At 40.9% G+C, this 18,136-nt stretch overlaps 1 pseudogene; it reads left to right on the forward strand.

The window, feature by feature from the left end:
• LOC137500503 (uncharacterized) overlaps positions 1 to 16,427 on the forward strand; it is a 40,618-nt pseudogene extending 24,191 nt beyond the window's left edge.
• The last annotated feature ends 1,709 nt before the right edge of the window (positions 16,428 to 18,136 follow it).

Here is an 18,136-nt window from a genome sequence, read left to right on the forward strand (position 1 = left end):
GAGATGAATAGTGATACTCCGGAATTTGTTGAAGTCCAAGTTCATCACCCTTCGGGGTGGTAGGGACGAGTGGAATGATATATTAAAATAATAGGAAATTGATTGATTGATTGAATAGTGTCGAATCCATAGTTTAAGGGGTCGCTGAGATGAATAGTGACACTCGGGATTTTTTAAGTCCATATTCAGCACCCTTAGCGGAGGGCGAGGGGAGGGAGATATAAACATATTAATAGTAGAAAATACAAGTCGAATCCATAGTTTCGGGGTCACTGAGATGAATAGTGACACTCCGGAATTTTTTGTAAGTCCAAGTTCATCACCCTTTGGGGTGGGTCGATGGGTAATGAGATATAAAAATAATCGGTAATAGTGCCAAATCCACAATTTTCGGGGTCGCTGAAATGTATAGTGACACTCCGAAGTTTTTAAAGTCCAAGTTCATCACCCTTTGAGGTGAGGGACGAGGGGAGAGTGAGATATAAAAATAATGGGAAATAGTATCGAATCCATAGTTTTCGGGGTCGCTGAGATGAATAGTGACACTCCGGATGTTTCAAAGTTCATATTCAGCACCCTTAGTGGGGGGGACGAGGCGGGAGTGACATATAATAATTATAGTAATAGAAAATATAAGTCGAATCCATAGTTTTCGGGGTCGCTGAGATGAATAGTGGCACTCCGGAGTTTTTTAAATTCAAAGTTCATCACCCTTTGGGGTGTGCGGCGAGGGGTAATGAGATATAAAATTAATCGGAAATAGTGACGAATCTATAGTGTTGGGCGTCGCTGAGATGTATAGTGACACTCCGGATTTTTTAAAGTCCATGTTCAGCATTAAGAGATAAGAATTTCGAAGTGTTCCCTATTGAAGTGAGTTCAGCGATCTTCGGGGGGGGGGGGGGGTGAGTGAGACAAAATTAGTCGAAAATAGTGACGAATCCATACTTTTCGGGATGTCTGAAATGAATAGTGACACTCCGGATGTCTTTAAGTCCAAGTTGATCCCCAGTAAGCAGGGTTGTGAGAAGGGATGAAGAAAAGAAAATGTGCAAACAACCGAGATTTTGGTTGTTTGTATGCATGTTCCAGCATAGGTGTCAACTAAACTTGGTACAATACTAAATCTATATATATAAAATAAGAGTTTTGTCTGTACATTGCTCGGAATTTGAAAAGAATGGTATTTATGTACCGGTCATGTCCATAGTAACAAGAAAATGTACTTTTTACTTTTCCGTAATGTCTGTCTGTCTGTCTGTCTGTCTGTCTGTCTGTCTGTCTGTCTGTCTGTCTGTCTGTCTGTCTGTCTGTCTGTCTGTCTGTCTGTCTGTCTGTCTGTCTGTCTATCTGTCTGTATGTATGTATGTACACGCATCACGAGAAAACGGCTGAAGATAATTTAATGAAAATCGGTATGTAAAGTCGGGGGATGAGCCGCTACAATCTAGGCTGTAAATAATTTTATTCACGCCGAGTGAAATGGTAGTTTAAGGGAAGGCCTTAAATTTAATTATAGAATATTTATATTATTAGCGGTCCTATCGATAAATACTATATAACTAAAGTTATATAGAATTAAATATCCAATCAATTATGTCATATACATTTTTACCGTACCGGCTCTGATAACACAGATATTAATGAATTTGTTGTTTTGTTGCTAAGTCCATATCAACGCCTAGCCACGAGAAAATGGGTTAATAGAATTTAATGAAAAATGCTTTATAGCGTCGGGGAATAAGAAACTACAGTCTAGGCTGTAAATAATTTTATTCGCCCGAGATGAAATGGTAGTTTAGGGAAAGGCGCCTAAAATTTAATTTTTAAATACCGGTACCTATGTTACTGGTGCAATCGAAAAGTACTACATAACAAAAGTTATAGACAATACAATTTCCGATCATTTATGTTTCATTCAGTTTTACTGTTCCGACTATGATAAGAGTGGTATTTCAGAGGGCCCACAATATCGAAAGCGCATAACACTGATCAACAATAACTTTACATTGACCATTGTTTGTTACTGATCAACAATAACTTTACGTCGACCATTGTTTGTTGTGATGTTCTTCGTTTCTTATGGTCCCGCTCAACTCCGATAGATGGGATTACTACTGCGTACCGAGTATAACAGCCCGACTGAACATTGGCACCGAGCTCGATAGCTGCATTCGCTTAAGTGCGGCCAGTATCCAGTATTCGGGAGATAATAGGTTCGAACCCCACTGTCGGCAGCCCTGAAGATGGTTTTCCGTGGTTTCCCATTTTCACACCAGACAAATGCTGGGGCTGTACCTTAATTAAGGCCACGGCCGGTTCCTTCCCACTCCTAGCCCTTCCCTGTCCCATCGTCGCCATAAGACATATCTGTGTCGGTGCGACGTAAAGCAACTAGCCAAAAAAAAAAAGAACATTGGCGGGAAATAGCTGGGGAGTTAGAAAACTTTCTTCTTTCGCATGCCATTCCTCTGGTTCATGTAGCCTCCGAGGCTCAGACGGTAGCGCGTCGGCCTCTCACCGCTGGTTACCGTGTTTCAAATCCCGGTCACTCCATGTGAGATTTGTGCTGGACAAAGCGGAGGTGGGACAGGTTTTTCTCCAGGTACTCCGGTTTTCCCTGTCATCTTTCATTCCAGCAACACTCTCCATCCTCATTCCATGGCATCTATCAGCCATTAATATACCACTGGGAGTGGCGACCCCATCGCACTAACAGCCTATATATATATGCTTCATTTATTACATCCCTGGCCCATTCAATGACTGGAAAACAGGTTGTAGGTTTTCTTTTTCCTCTGGTTCATACATTTTCTGATACTGCAGGTACGTAACACACTGGTTCATCATAGTATTCCAGTTATTCGATCCCTACTCTGACGCGCTGTTTTGAATGAGCTGTATGCACACTTACGGCAGAGGCTCACTTAGTAGTAGTAGTAGTAGTAGTAGTAGTAGTAGTAGTAGTAGTAGTAGTAGTAGTAGTAGTAGTAGTAGTAGTATGACCGGGTCTAGAATTACGATTTAAGCCTATTTCAAATTATAGCACCACAATTCACTAAATAACTCAAAAGTCAACCCAGAGAAGAGCCGTTTCTTAAGAAAAGCTTCTTCCTCTTCACTTTTATTATATTCTACATTAATTTCATTCCTAATTAGCAGTGAAGAGGGGGCTTCTCCTCTGGCTTGGAGGAAAAAATTTCCTCCAAATCAGATAGGTTTTTCCGTTGCCATTGTAGTGAATTGAGATTTTCCGACTCATCGGGTACTCCTCGAAACATATTAGTAAAAGGGCATAGTTTTTGCCCTGGGACTCTCCACTATTCGACTTCCCCCAACTACCCCCTTCCCCCCGCACCGCCGAAAAAAAGACGAAGAGTGTTCACGGATCAGAGCTGTCTGCGACTTGGTCATTCCAGCTCTGGAATTCCAGCATAGTACTGTTCATTAAAAGTAAGAAAGTGTGTGGTCCTTCATTTGATGGAGTATTTCATATGAAAGCATTGCTTTTAATCGCGCCATTCCTACTGACGTCACTGCAATGACCTGTGTTCATTTCAGTTGGAAAAACCACTAAGACAGTCTTTCTGAGGATGTGAAATGGCTGGTGGAGAGTGAGTGTCTGCCATTATAATGAAAACTCCCCAACCTGGTGGTGACTGATGGTAGGCAAGCGGGCCTATCATTACAATGAACACAGTCTTCACATGAGTAAAGATGTTTGGTGACTTCCCCGTCGCGTTTCTAGGGTAACGTTAAGAGCTATGCAATTTAACACAGTCTTGCTCACAACGTGTACACTACCTAGCCTAGAATTCTCCATAAAATGTAGAATTCCGTAGCGAAGCACGGGTACATCAGCTAGTTTATTTAATAAATCACACTATCTGTAAAAAATACTGCAGGAGCAAGACACCCCTAGAAGTCCTAGGGATGGGGGCGAAATATAATTATAACAAAAAACGACCGATATTAGTGTTGAATCCATAGTTTTCTGGACTACGGGAGAGATTTCAGCCGAACATGGTACATTTATGAACTACTGTCGTGAGACAAACTGCGAGGAGGTATGGTAGACCTAGCACGCTAGGGGTGGGGTGGGAAGGGCTGAGATGTAAAAATAATCGAAAATAGTGTGGAGTAGTGAGACGAATATTTATACTCCGGGCGTCGTTCTGTGTATGTTTCCTCCAACATAGCCCTCATACCAAATTGGTACATATATGACTTACTATCTGAAAAAAATACAATTGGGTAAAACACCAGTAGCACTCCTCGTGGTGGTGGTGAAATATAAAGATAAACGAAAATGACTGATATTAATGTTTAGGAGTTCATTCAGTTGAACTGTGGCACTCTGGATGGATAAGTCATACTTCACCGCAATTGGTATGGAGGTTGAGAAGGGGTGAAAATGAATGTAAAAATAACCGTCAAAAATTTAAAAAATAACCGATATTAATGTCGAATTTATTGTTGTGACTGCCTGAATATCGTTTAAGTCGACGTTCAGCCTCCATTGGGACGGTGCACTGAAAGGAGTTTTGTAGTGTATAGTATAAAATGACCGAGATTAGTGGTGAATCCACTGCGTTTGGGGTCTCAAGGCTGATTGGTGAGAGTCTCAATGACAGTTGAAATCGTGTAGATCCAGGGCCGGATTAAGGGGGGGGGGATAAAGGGGCTGCAGCCCCGGGCCCCGCGTGCCAAGGGGCCCCGGCCCTTGGCCGGACCTAAAATGGTATAAAAAGGCCTGCTGCTCCACCTCCGTGCATGTACTGTATATGAATATTTACGCTCGCAAAATATCAAACAGCGCTCTTCCTTCTTATCAGCTGTCCGCGTTAGTATTTCATCGCTGCTAGAATCAATTACCGTCCGGAGATACGAATCCTCGCTACTTACGCACTGTAATTATTGTGAAGGTTATTGTTGACGAAAATTTAAATCTGGCAGTTTGCGAGTGCCGGCAGAGGGAAAAGGGGGGAAGAGGTCTAGGAAGTTGAGCGGGAGGGGACAGGGGAAGCGCGGTGGAATGCGCATGTAATACTATATCTTTGCATAAGGAAGAGAACTTCCAGTTCACCTCTGATTATTGAACCATTCGTAAGTTACAACTGTATTGTTCCTGTAAAATGGATAGAAAATATCCTAGTGGTGCTAAAAAGCGTAAATTAAAAGAACAACATTTGAAAGAAATTGAAAAGTTGCCGAAAATATCAACATTTTTTGACAGGAAGTCTACAAGTGCATCGACGACTGAAGAGACTGTTACTGGTGAATTGGAATCTTCCACAGGTAAGCGAATAGTGTCATATCTAAGTCTGCTGTTTTATGAGAGATTAGGTCTTTACGGAACTGGAAAGCATGAGCATTAGGAAGATGGTTTTAGGAACAATGAAAGGGAATCCTAATGTGTATTTTAAACTTCAGTCACATTGTATGGAATACTCGAAGTCGTAAATAATAAATTGCCGACCTCGTTGGTGTAGTAGCAATAATGACTGCCACCCCCGGAGACCCAGGTACCTTCCCCGGCATTGCCTGGGGGGTGCCTTCGTATGGGGTCTCAATAACTTGATCAGGGCACTCCGAATTAAACCCAGACCCGACACGGTGTGGTCACACGTTTACTTACTTAGTAATAAATTATTTAATAAATACACGAATTAAAAAACCCCAAAGGTCTACAGCCGCGGAGGACCTTGTCTTACCAAGTGACTGCTGCCCAACCTCTAGGACCTGCAGATTCCGAGGTGTTGTGTGGTCAGCACAACGCATCATCTCGGTCGTATTCTTCGTTTTCTTGCCCGGGCTGCCATCTTATCGTCAGATGACTCCTCGATTGTAATCACGCAGGCTGATTGAGCCACTTGCTAGCCCTCAGGTACAGCTGAAAATCGCTGACCTAGCCGGGAATGGAACTCGAGGCCTCCGGGTGAGAGGCAAACACGGTACTCCTACACCACGGGGCTGTCTAAATACACTAACACACAAGTAAATTACTTGTGTTCTTATGTTGCAGGTTCAGATTTAGTACTCAAGAATGAGGCCGTGTGTGTCATAGAGCCTGGTTGCAGCTCTGCCACTGCTAATGGCAGTCCTGCTTCAAATCTTCCTTCTGCTGATCCTGGTTATTGGCCTGAGTGCATGATGGACGAGTTTAGAGAGCAATGTATTCAGCTTGTGCCTCAATACTTTCAAAATCGTTCAGTTACGGGAAAGTATCTTGAATCCAAACAAGTGCAAAAATCGCAAAATCGTTATTTGTCAGACAGTTTGTTTATGCGCAAACTCAGAAATGGTGACTCTGTTGAAAGGATTTGGCTTGTATATTCACCATCTACTGGAAAAGTGTTTTGTTACCATTGCAAATTACTTTCAAATGACTAGATGAACTCTGCATTTTCTTCACATGGTTTTTGTAACTGGAAAAAAGCAGACGAAGCTGTCAGTAGCCATGAAAACAGTATAGAACATAGGAATGCAATTAATTCTTGGCTGTATAGGAAGAAAATTTCCTCGTGAATTGATAGTCAGTTAGTTAAACAGATAACTTCAGATTCCCAGTACTGGGGCGAGGTGTTGAAACGAATTGTGGCGGTCATAAAATTTTTGTGTGTGCGAGGACTAGCATTTCGTGGAGAAAATGAGATTTTTGGAGTGCATAATAATGGGAATTATTTAGGAATCCTTGAACTAATTTCCCAGTTTGACCCTTTTCTGAAGGAGCACATTTCAAAACACGGTAATGAAGGAAAAGGGAAGCCTTCGTATTTATCGAAAACAATTGCCGAAGAACTGATTCATTTAATGGGGGAAAAGGTGTTAAATACAATCCTAAGTGAAATAAAAGAATCAAATTACTATTCACTGATAGTAGACTCTTCCCCGAATTGTGCTCATGTAGACCAATTGTCAATTGCATGTAGATATCTTCATTCTGGGGAAGTCAAAGAAAGGTTCCTTTGTTTTAAGGCTATAGAAAGCCACACAGGAAACTCATTGTTTAATGAAGTAAAATCATTTTTGGATAGCAAAAGCATACCTTTGAGTCAATGTAGAGGTCTTTCTTGTGATAATGCGGCGAATATGTCTGGCCAGTACAATGGGTTCCAGGCACAACTAAAGAAGGAAAATAAATTTGCCCAGTTCGTGCCTTGTGCAGGACACTCATTAAATTTAGTCGGAGTAAGTGCTGTTGAATCCTGTCGTGAAGCTTTGAAGTTTTTCGCTTACCTACAACGACTGTATGTTTATTTCTCAAGCTCTCCTCGTAAATGGGCTATGTTGACGAGAAATTTGGAACCGCACTTAAATTACAAACTTCTTCACCTGAAGAGTTTGAGTCAAACCAGATGGTGTTGTCATTATGAAGCAGTGAAAGCCTTGCGTATCAACTATGACAATATTTTGTGTGTATTAGATATTATATGTGAGAATGCTGAAGAAAAACATGAGTCCCGGAGAGAAGCAAAATCACTGAAAAATAAGTTCATGAAATTTGAATCGGCTTTTATGTGTGTCTTTTGGCATGAAATTTTGGAAAGATTTGATAAAGTTAGTGTGAGTTTACAGAAACCTACACTAGACTTGTTAACAGGTTGTAAACTTCTGGAGTCTCTGGTTACATTCACAATCAATGAAAGAGGTAATTTTGACAAATATGAAGAGGAAGCTAAAAGGTTATGTGAAAAATATCTCACAGGTTTTGAGCACAAATCTGAAAGACAATCAAAGAAGAGATATGCTGATCGTAATGCCCTTAACGAAACTATTTTGAAAGGAAGAAAATAATTTGAAGTAGAAACATTTTTGGTGATAATTGATAGTTTATGTAGTGGACTTAATAATCGCCTTCAGTCTTACAAAATATTTCAGTCATTGTTCCAGTTTCTAGTAGACTGTAAGGCTTCGTGTACTGTGGATGAAACTTCTCTTAATAACTGTTTACAATTTTACCGAGATGATCTCGATGAATCTTTGAAACTAGTTGAAATCAAACACATCTAAATAACTCTAAAACTATATAATAGATGGTAAAAATCCATATCCCAGAAAGGAATTCTACAAAAATTCACTTTAACTTAACTAACTGGTGATACTAATCTTAAAAGTAAACATCCTAAAGCAACCGGTCTACGCCGGGTGTCAGCTAGTATAGTATAGTGTTCAATTCGGAAAATATATTTTTTCCAGAGGAGAGGTGAAAAGAAAAGTTAGGATAAGATAATAAAGGAGGAGGATTAGTAGATAAGAGAAGATTAACAGAACTGGACGTTATAAGAAAATGGGAAAGGATAGGATAGGGAAATAAAGGAGGGGTAGTTTAGAGTGGGTTAGGAGGATGGATTATTGGAGATAGAAAACGTGGGTAGGAACTGTGTAAGGCATGGGAAATTGAATTCGTGTTTAGAAATGTAGCATTTTTGAGAAGAAGGATTTGGAAGTCGAAAAGAATATTGGGTTCTTCAGATATGTCATTTAAATTGAAATTAAGGTTGAAGTATTGATCAAGGTGAATAAAACGATTTTCAGTGGTGTTTAGAAGGGGGCGTTTGTTAATGATTTTAAGTATTTTTATGTCTTTTTCAATATTGGTGAAATTATGTTTGGAGTCTCGTATGTGTTGTCCTATAACAGAGAATCTGTTGTATTTAATGGCGTTGATATGTTCGAAGTATCTGATATTAAAGTTGCGTCCAGTTTGACTGATGTATGAGGAGCTGCAGTTGTTACATTTGAATCTGTATACTCCAGATTTATATTTATTTTGTGATTTAGAGTTGTGTAATATATCAAAAGGCCCCCTGGTCGCCAACCCACGCTCTTAGTTAAGAGCCATGGGGCTTTCATGTTCTTGTATAAGCTTCACAGAAATTGTGAAAGTATGTGATGGAGAGTTAAAGAAGGTTAACTGTTATATTAATGTGAGATGTAGCTCGTGGGGGAAGATTTTATATAGCAATGTAAGGTAGTATTTAGAATTTATGCGACATGCATGTGGACTCTCGGGTGGATGAAAGCCTCGATACGGCCTGTATATCACGAAGGAAGTTCTCTGAATGACTGGAAATGATATTACGGTTCAGTTTTTGGAAGCTTGACACGTCGGATTTGTTTCTAAGGAAACGTATAATCTCATTATTGTCACAAAAACGTATTAATATATGAGAAAGTGGCAGTTTCTCATACATGCGACACATAGTAGTCACTGATCATTGAGCGTGATGCACCATCTCCAGGACTGAGGTAGAAACGTTACTACAGTATTTGATATCCTTAAAGGAAAAGTGTCTAGAACAGAATGCGAGAGCAGAAGTTTCACAGCCCAATTCAACAATCCTCCGGAAGGAAACAATTTACGAGAGAAACTGAGTTCTATTTTTTTACGACCCTATTCCTTAGTGTAATATACCCATAATTTTAAGTTCTGGTAGGAAATAATGGAACTGGGAGAAGCCTTTATTCTGCTCCATAATCGCAACACATTCGGTGCACAGTCAACAATAAGACACGACAGAAACATACTGTTGTTGAACAGGTCGCTTACTGCGCAGTCCGCATTCATTTCATATAAGAAGGATAAGAAAAGTTGTCGCTATTCCCCGTTCACCCAGCACGCGTCCGTAAGGATTCCGGGGGCGATCAAGCGTGCTGACTCTCTGGATGGTTGCCACGGGTGATGGCGGGGAGGGGCCATCACTACGGGGAAGCCTGCTGCGATCGCAGTTGGTACTACCCCACTGTACTTGTTAATATCGTCGGGGTGACAGTCGAACTCGACACGAGGTACTGCTCCTCAGAACAGGGGTTTTCTCTGTTTTGGGGATTCAGTCCCGAGTGTCGGAAACGACTGAAACTTCGGAGATATTAACAAATACGCGGGATGAGGTGCGCGTCCGAAAGGATTCCGGGGGCGACAAAGCGCATCGACTTACTGGATGGTCGCCACGGGTGATGGCGGGGAGGAGCCATCACCTCTGCGAAAGCTTCCTGCGTTAGGTCAAGGAGGCATCGTGGAGAAGTTCTACCCACTTCTTACAAGAAAGAAGAAACGTGCGGTGAGTTGACAAAATGACGCATGTTCAGTTGATGTGAAGAGTTTCAATTGTAAAATGTTGGTATCAATGGATGGTAATAAAATCTATGTATGGATAATTTTGTATATCCCTACGATATTCGCTAAATAAAATTCATCATCACTGTTCTTAACTGCAGTATTTTTTAATATTCAATCAAATAAAGAAGGCTAAATGTATTTACACTGATGGGTTATTGAGAAGCTCACAACCATAGTGTTAACGGGAGATTTAAGATAAGATAATACACACCTCCCATAATTTAGGAAATCATAGAGCCGGGAGATGGTATTGATTATTTTATTCTTAATTTTCGATACATGCAGTTTACAAAAATGATTATAGTATAATTGAAAAAACGTGCACTAAAAGCACAAACAAAGAATAACCTGTCCGGAAATATGATAAATAAAAATTTAATACAAGTATTTGAGAGTAATTGAGAAGTTGAACAGAAAAAGAATGGCCTGATAGAACTATTACGATAAAATTATTATATGCTATATCTATAATCTACGTACCTAACTGCTCTACTCTTCAACGGAGTTACATTTTCTAGTATATACATATAAATGAATGTTTGTATGTCACAAATGGACTCAAAACCTACTAGACCGAAATGTCACAATGTTTTCTTATTACTCTTGGGAGGGTTTAGGAATTCATTTGAACGAAATACGATGGGTAGTATTTTTGTACTGAGTAATTTTATGTATTTAATTTATTTGCAAACCCGCACCAAGATCGGATCGACTTGATCGACAGACTGTGGCTAGGCGACACCAGTTTACACTAAATGAAATGAAATGGTGCATGGCTTTTAGTGCCGGGAATGTCCGAAGACACATTTGGCTCGCCAGGTGCAGGTCTTATGATTTTGCTCCCGCAGGCGACCTGCGCGTCGTGATGAGGATGCAATGATGATGACGACAACACATACACCCAGCTCCAGTGCCAGCGAAATTAACCAATGATGGTTAAAATTCCTGACCCTGCCGGGTATCGAACCCGGGACCCCTGTGATCAAATGGCTAATCATTTAAGCCATGGAGCCGGACAGTTTACGCTATATCATGATAGTCCGGTGAGAAATGCTGTACATAGGAAGATGGGAACACGCCACCAAGCTTTATAAAGTACATTTCTTGCTAGGAGGATCATAACCGTGCCTGTTACTTGGAAATAGCAACCCAATATGAGGCGATGGAGATGTACTGTACTTTCATGTCATAAGACCAACTTTGATAGGTCTGCCCAGTTTGAAGAATGTAGCTGCGTATTAGATGTGAAAAAGTGAGGGTAATTGTAGCCTATCTCAAAACTGAAGGTCACAGGCGTGAAAATTGGTGCTTGGAATCTCCGTTAAAAACGAAAGATGTATTCTTTTGTTTTAGGAAAATCCACTTAAGGGGGTGCGTGAAAATAACTGAAAAGTAAGTTGAATTCTTTTTATGAGGATACGTATATCTCAAAAAATGAAGATATTATAGACGTGAAAATTGGTACTGGAATATTCTTTGAAAATAAAGACACACGCATATTCCTTTTTTCGGAAGACCCACTTAAGTAATGGGAGGAGGGGTGTGAAGAAAATGAAGACTGGGTTGAATTATTTTTATGGGGAAACTTATAACACTTATGTTACAGGCATGGAAATTGTTATTTGGAATTTCCTAAAAGAATGTATTATTTTTCGACTTGAGAGTGGGCTGTTTCTCACATGGACAGTTCCATGTCACAAGATCCAATGCCACACGCGGTTTTCAAAAAGTTACTGGGGTAAATGAACCTCACTTTTCCGGTAAGTTTTTGTGCCTTAGAAAGTTTCAGAAAATCTCTTAGTGCAGTAGCGAGGAATGATTACTTTCATCAAAGTACGAAATCCACGCGAGCAAAGCCGCGGGTAACAGCTAGTTTTAATATTATGTGTGTTTGTAATAAACCCCATTTTCTTTTGATCCATTCTTTTATTCCCGGGGTTACGGGTTCTTGCCTTTCTGACATTTCGCTCCCCTTTTGTCTATGCACGGGTCCAGCCCCGAACTGTTTTAGTTCGTTCCAGTCCATCCCACGACAAGTAGAACCTCTATGCCATACTTCACACCCGGTTACCAACTGTTACGCCCCTACCTAACACTGCTCTTGATATTGTCCGGAAGTGGAATTTGAGGTTCTCTGGTGAGGAGAGAGGTTTTTCAGTTATTGAATTTCTGTAGAGGTTCGAACATGTTGCTGCATGTGCCTCGATGCCCCTAGATTCCTTTATCCTTGTTATTCCTGGTATGTTAGAGGGATGTGCGAGAAAATCGTTCCGTTTGGTGAAATATAAAATCCATAGTTGGTCCGACTTTACTAAGGAGCTTAAAACTAGGTTTGTATTGTCAGACATGAATTTCATTTTAAAACAGGAGATTCTTCGTAGGACACAAAGTCCTGGGGAACCTATTGGCGAGTATGTGACCGGCATCCTCACCTTGTTACACGTTATAAATTTCATAAAATATGTGCATTAAATTTGTGCAATCTAGGAAATCTTTCCCTGGAAAACAAACATAAAATTCAGTCAGATTGTTTGTATTTCCAAACTTACCTTTCATTTGAGTATCGTTATGTATGTAATGTTATGTATTTGTATTTGTGACTGAAGATGTCCTACAAGAGGAAGAAACATGTTTCACGAGTGTAATTTAATGTAGTCTTTGTAATAAAGACAATTACAGTATTGTAAATGTGGAATTATAAAATCTAAATTTTCACAAGTTGATCCTCACCTTGTTCAATCGCTTGGATTTCGAAAATCTTGGGACGGAAATTTTTTATTCATTCTTTCGAAATCTTGCCCCAAATATTGCAAATTGTATATCAAAAGGTCGGAAGCAAACTGCATCGACGACATTGTGAATCTAGGCTGTAAATACGAGCCTACTCTTCAATCGAATCACGTGTAGTAACCTCTCCCCCCGCCCTCCAGTTGCTCTTTTCCTGATGTCGCTTGTCATTTTGCATCAAAATCTGTTTCATTTGCCAAGTCACCCACCCGTGCATCATCTACTGAACGCCCTACGGACCGCTTCGAGTCCCCTCGCTTGCCCAGCAGCGTAGCTAGCGCTCTCCCTGATCAGAATGTTCCCCGTCACAACACGGCAAATTATATTATATGTTGGAATTGTGGAAAGGGTGGACACGTCTTCAAACAGTGTAATTCAAGACCTTCTGTGAAGTGCTATCAATGTGGTCTAGCCGTCGTGTTCCGCAACATTTGCCCGCGATGTAACGGAAACCAGGGAATCTAACCCCGCACCAACGTGAAGGCCCACCGTTGGTGCTTCAAACCTTTTCTCATCGCCAAATTTGTGGACTCCCCCTTTCGTCACCCTGGGCCAAAATTCTTTCTGGTTCGCGTTCTGTATGCGCTTTGCTTGATACTAGATTCCCTAGTTCATTTTTAAATCAATCTCTGTTGGAGGGAACGAATATAAAATATCTTCGAGATGGCGAATGTTCTATAACCTACATGTCAGCCGACGGTCATCGCATGTGTCCTAAAGAACGTACCGAGATCCATTTCAAAATTCATAACTTTCCTTGGGATTAGAATTTCAACATTATCCCCGAACTGTCCCCCTGATCCTTGGTGCTGATTTTATGTTAGCTATTGCATTATCCATTGACTTCATCAGCCGCTCATTCGCTTTCCGTTACCGATCTAATGAGAACTTTCCATTTGAGCACCCTACCAACAATAGACCGTTATATTTTGTGTCGAACCACAGTCCTCTTATCGATTTATATGATCTGTCCAACAATCAAGCCTCCTTGCATAACAATCTCCTAATTGATTTCCCCGACGTGCTTACGTCAAAATTAGGTTGTGTGTGTTAAAGAATTTTCGTACTGTATTAGATTGAAAGACCATACTTCCGTTAGGCACTCTCCCTTTTAGTTGCTCTCCTCCCAAGCTTGCTGCGAAGAGGAAATGCATTAATGAATTGTTGGAGAAAGGTGTCATCAGCCCCTCTAAGTCTTCTTTAAGTAATCCCGCCTTTCTGATTCTCAGGAAGTACGGCCAGCCGCGCCTCGTTGTCGATTATCGATCTTTGAACCACAATGTGGTTTTCGACAGCTCCCCTCTCACGACCATCGAATCCGCGCTTCAATCTTTTGGAAAAGCCCAATATTATTCTGTTTATGATTTTAATTCCGCCTATTTTCAAATTCCCCTCGAGCCCAGTTGTCGAGAATTTACAGCTTTTGCCACTCCCTTTGGCTTCTACCAATTCAATAAGGTACCGATGGGCATTTCGGCAGGTGGCCAAGCGCTGAGTCGGATCCTTAATGCTGTCTTTGGTGACTTGAAATTTTCCTGCCTGTTTTCATCGTGATTTATTCTAACACCTTTAAGAGCATATTAGTCATCGTCGGAAGTTCTTCATCAGATTGAAAAGACACGGATTCTCCACCAATCCTGAGAAAGTATCTTTATGTTCCAAAAGAATTAAATTTTTGGGCCATGTTGTTTCCGGGTCCGGCATTTCTGTTAATCCCGACGGAGTTAAATGTATTCGTGACTTCCCCAGGCCAAGAAATCTCCAAGGTGTTCGTAGATTTCTTGGCATGATTGAATTTTATAGTAGGCTCATCCCTAACATCTCTGAAATTTCATCCCCTTTAAATTCTCTAAGAAAGGACAAATGTTCGGTTCTTCTGGAGCGATGCTCAGGAACAAGCCTTTTGTCAACTTAAAGATGCCCTCTGTTGAGCCCCGGTGTTACACAGTCCCGACTTCAATGGCCTTCTGTGCGACGCTAGTGACATAGCCGTCTCGGCTCTAGTGAATCAAAAGCTTGACGATGATAGTCTAGCTCCTAATGCCTACTTTAGCAAGAGATTACTCGACTTCGAAACTAGGTATTCCACATATGAAAAGGAATGTTTATCCGTAGTCCTTGGCGTCGAAAAATTCCATTCCTACCTCGAGCATCGGCATTTTTGGGTCCATACTGACAATCAGGCGTCGTCATGAATGAGTGCAAACGTCAAAAAGTTAGGAAGAACGACTCGCTGGATTCTCAGATTGTCTTCATATAATTTTACTGTTGTACATGTCGGGGGAAAGGACAACATTGTTGCCGATTGTTTGTCGCTCATGTTTGATTGTGTTGAAACAGCTGATTGGGAGATTGGATGCAATCCCGATAATTATTTTCCTGCCTGTCTACTTCAGAATTACCCTTTTAGTTTCACTGATCTCTCCGAGTTTCAAAAGAAAGACGATGAATGTGTTCGTCTAATTGACAAACTTTCTAGGAAGGAACCGGGTTGTGAGTCCTTTGAACTGAAACAGGGACTTCTGTACCACAATAAACCTCGCGGCCACTCCTCTAAAATTTTTGTTTCTCTGAATTTAAGACCCATGATTTTAAATTACTACCATGTTTATTATTTAGGCGCTCATCTTGGCCAACTAAAGACTTTTCACAAAATTGCCCGTATCTACGCCTGGCCAAACTTGAAAAATATGTCTTCGAATACGTCAGGTCATGTGACGTCTGTCAAAAATTCAAACCAGCCCAGAATAGTCAGGTTGGTCTTTACTCTGCCAACGTTGCCAATTTTCCAGGGAAGAAATGATTCATTGACTTCTTCGGACGCTTAACCAAATCTCGAAATGACAACATTGGAATTCTATCTGTTACTGATGCTTCCTCTAAATTCATCTGGCTGTTCCCCGTTCACAAGATCAGTTCTGGCGTTACTGTAAACTTGCCGTGCAGACATATTTTCGGCATTTTTGGCCACCTAGAGTACTGGTTTGTGACAACTCCTCTGTTTTCACCAGCAAGAATTTTCGCAATCTTCGTTTTTCATGGGGGATCCGCCATGTTCGCCTCAGTCCCTATCACCCTCAACCGAACCTTGTTGAGAGGTTCCATCATAATTTAAAAACATGCTTGTCTGTTTTCCACTATAACACACAATACCTTTCTTTTTTTCAGTCTGGAATTCAACACTGCAGTCCAAGAATCCAGCCGGTTCACTCCTGTCGAGTTATGCCCAGGCAGAGTACTCAACGATCCGCTCTCCCTGAGGTGGAATATCGGGTATCTTTCAGAGCCCTCCCGCCACCTGAGTGTACTAGAAAAATGGGAGATAGCTTCCGAGCACCTTGTCAAAGCCAGAGATAGGTTGGCAGAGAGGTACAATAAGGGGAGGATACCTTTCCATGTCGGAGACTTGGTGTTAGTAAAACAGATTCCCCGTGATCTCGGCCATGGATCACATTACCGGGAAACTGTGTCCGAAAAGGTCCGAACCCAGGAGGATCATCGAATGTTTGGGACCTGACACAGTCAAACTTGAGGATCTTTCCAGTCGTGTGCAGTCCAAAGTACACATCTCCATGCTGAAATGGTAGCACGGTACTCGGACTTTGATTTGAGTAAAATACCTACCCAGTTATGAAGGGCATGTACTTAAACTGTTTTTTTTTCCAGGAAACAATGATCTGTTGTAAGAAATTGATGTACACTTTCTTAGGGTGTCTTACATTTACGAATCGGAATGGGATTCACATAAAATGGACAGACTCATGCCCATACAGTTTGTTGCCTGTACCCAACATGAACTATACATATGTTTACCTAACGTCTGATGTTCTCTGCGAGTCTGGGTTGGTGTGTGAAAGGGCACAAATTGCCACATCTTTCTCCGTGAATTCTTATTGACTCGTATAACAGAAGGAAAGGAAAAAAAAAACATTTATGTTTGTATACATTTTCAAGGCGTTATGTTCCTGTACATATGTTTGTCTGTTAGGTCATCAGCCCAGAGGCTGGTTGGATCCTCAAATAGCACCACCGAATGTTTTGCGGTTATAAGGAAACCCCAAAAACCAATGGCAGCACCAAAATGAGGCGTACTAAGCAAGATGAGGAGTGAGGTAGTTTGCCATTGCTTTCCTCACTGGGTCAGAAAGTACTATTGCAGCACAACTGACCCTATGAGCAGCACCTTTTCACTCAGATGCACTAGACATGCTCTGAATGTCATTACTCAGCACTACCCATACCCCAGCAACTTCCACATTGTCACAGCCATGGATGAGACTGGGACTTCGGTGGAAGCTACACTTTACTCTGGCCTGTGCCAAGAGATGGAGCAAAAGTACTGTATCCATCAAGAAATGACAGCAGGCAGACATATGTTTTGTTGTTTAAAATTGTTCATACCATTGTACCTAGGTTAAGTTTAGTTATACCTTTTGCCGGATATATGTGCGCACACTTAGATATAAGTTACATTCTTTGGTAAAATGAGCCCTCCTGACTATGACCAGGAAAGGTCTCATTTTCCGGGGTTTGTAGGGAAGGTGTGCCGAACCAAGCCTGCCTTGATGTTGCACTTCCTTTATTTCTACTTCTCCTTGACTGTCGTTGTCGCCATTAGAGATAACATTACCCGAATATGACGTGAAACTTACAGTTTCCCATTGAAGATGGTGCTCTAGCCATCTGTGTTGATACTGTTGCCTACGCTATAATACAAGGCCTTGAAATGCACTCATGGAAACGGATGGCATTCTAGTTCACCATTCAGCCGCTAGGATCGTGTCCTTGCCCCCTTGTATTCGCATGGCCGTATATGTCAATACGTAAATTATATCCTAAACAAAAAGAACTGAATGTTTTTGACGATAGCTTACCCAGGAGAATAATGGACTCTGACATAGAGGGAAAGAGGTGAAGAAGGAGACCAAGACGATGGTTAGACTCAATTTCTAACGATTTAAAAATAAGAGATTTAGAACTAAACGAGCCCAAATAAATAGTTACAAATAGAGGTTTGTGGCGGCGTTTAGTCAATTCACATAGGCTTGCAGACTGAACGCTGAAAGACATAACAGTCTATCATGAAGATATATGTTTGTTTGTATGTATGTATGTATGTATGTATGTATGTATGTATGTATGTATTATTATTATTATTATTATTATTATTATTAATATTATTATTATTGTTATTATTATTGAACCGTGTAAACTGTGATCCCCCTC

The sequence above is a fragment of the Anabrus simplex genome, chromosome 4, assembly GCF_040414725.1.
Source record: "Anabrus simplex isolate iqAnaSimp1 chromosome 4, ASM4041472v1, whole genome shotgun sequence".
In the NCBI taxonomy this organism is placed as follows: Eukaryota; Metazoa; Arthropoda; class Insecta; order Orthoptera; family Tettigoniidae; genus Anabrus; species Anabrus simplex.